Source organism: Penaeus chinensis, chromosome 4 (assembly GCF_019202785.1).
Source record: "Penaeus chinensis breed Huanghai No. 1 chromosome 4, ASM1920278v2, whole genome shotgun sequence".
In the NCBI taxonomy this organism is placed as follows: Eukaryota; Metazoa; Arthropoda; class Malacostraca; order Decapoda; family Penaeidae; genus Penaeus; species Penaeus chinensis.
Genome location: NC_061822.1, coordinates 27,824,685 through 27,826,403, shown reverse-complemented (window position 1 = coordinate 27,826,403; position 1,719 = coordinate 27,824,685). Strand labels below are relative to the sequence as shown.

The following is a 1,719-nucleotide window of genomic DNA, read 5'->3' as shown; positions in this document are numbered from 1 at the left end:
TTTGTTGTTAAAAGATGGGAGATACTTTTATTTGTTTATATATCCACTTTTTCTTGCGTGGATAATGGACTTGCGTTCAATAACCTTATAGGAATATGAAGTCACTCTTTCTACCCATCATCATATTCGAAATAATTTTTTTTTTACTCTCTCTCTGTAATTCTTTTCTTTCTCTTTCTCTTCCTCTCATATTCCTTTTTTTCTCTCTTTCTCCTTACTCCCCCCAAAAGAGGGCTTTTTGAAGCCACTTTGCAATGAATCCCCAACAGAAGGAGATAGACTAACAGATAGATAGATAGACGAGAGAGAGAGAGAGAGAGAGAGAGAGAGAGAGAGAGAGAGAGAGAGAGAGAGAGAGAGAGAGAGAGAGAGAGAGAGAGAGAGAGAGAGAGAGAGAGAGAGAGAGAGAGAGAGAGAGAGAGAGAGAGAGAGAGAGAGAGAGAGAGAGCCAGAGAGCCAGAGAGCGAAAGAGCCAGAGAGCCAGAGAGCCAGAGAGCGAGCCAGAGAGCCCCCCTTCCAAAGAGTCCCGTTGGTGACCGGGCCGAGCGCTCCCCGAGGCCGAGCAGACGACGGCCATGGCGCTGCTCTGAGACTGACTCCGGGGAATGAGTTCTGGCGATTTGGAGGCCTCGTTATGACGCCGTGCTCTCTCTGAGTGTGTCAGGGTTGTGTGAAGGTGAGGGGGAAGAGGTCAGGGGTTTTGGGGAGGGAGTGGTGGGGGCGGAAATAAGGGCTGGAGTGAGGGAGAGAGGGAGAGAGAGAAGGAGAGAGGGGAAAAGGGACGTATTATTCTCGTTTCTCTCTCTCTTCTTCTTCTTCCTCCTCCTCTCTTCTTTTTCTCAGCTGGAGAAAGTGCTTGGGATTTACTAATTATATGAAGTGTTTCCTCTGATTTACGTGATTCAGTGGAAGGTTCTGTCAATAGAGTGTTTTTTAAGAAGCAGTTAAGACACATTTTCATCTCCCCTTTTCATGCTCCTCGAGTGGAAGATTATTTAACGGGAGATAAGTGAAATTAAAAGGACTTCCTAAGTGCCTTTTGTGCTTGGAAAAGTAGGATTAGGGAGATAATAAGCACTGGTGGTGATTTATAGTGTTTTTGTTTTTTTTGTAAGTAAGATCCTCCCTCTTAAGTGTCTTGATAAGAGTTGGTTTTTCATAGTGTCTTATTTTTTAATATATCTTCCCTGTGTGGTTCTGTAATTAGGGTTTAATTGTGTGTTGTTTTAAATAGAGGTAGTTTTCTCATCAATAATCCCCCTTTTGGGTTCATTTCCTTTGTTTCTGCTACAGGGCCATAGACACATCATTTCGTTGAATTTGTCGTCCAGCATTTCAAGCCTTGAGCGATTCTTTCCTTTAGGGCTTGAATTATTGTGTTTTGGCTTGTCAGAGTGTTCTTATTTTCTCTAAATTTCCTGAAACTCCCTCTCTTTTCCTCCTGCTCCTCCCATGACCCCACCCAAAAGTTAGACAGAGACGGAGAACTTGATATGTTTCCTGTTTAGTGAACGTCTGTGCGCGTTTTGTCGATGTTCTAACCATTCTTTTTGGAAGTGGATGTATTTTGTTACGTTAGTTCAGTCTTTTAGTCTTCGATATAATTTTTTTTCTTTACAGGAGGAGTAGGCTAGGTGTACGTAGCTTGTATTAGACTCGCACGCAGGTCCTAAGATCCGAAGGATGTGCAGGAATTGTTTGGTTGGCGAGGAAATGATT

The 1,719-nt window shown here is 43.3% G+C and overlaps 1 protein-coding gene across 3 annotated transcripts in view; it reads left to right on the top strand.

The window, feature by feature from the left end:
* The first annotated feature begins 545 nt into the window (after positions 1-545).
* The window catches only part of LOC125024991 (MAGUK p55 subfamily member 7-like), a 24,866-nt gene continuing 23,692 nt past the window's right edge, over positions 546-1,719 (top strand). For all 3 annotated transcript variants that reach the window (XM_047612814.1, XM_047612813.1, XM_047612811.1), the window contains exon 1: positions 546-676. The gene's annotated coding sequence lies outside the window, so the exon portion shown is untranslated. The remainder of the gene's footprint in view (positions 677-1,719) is intronic.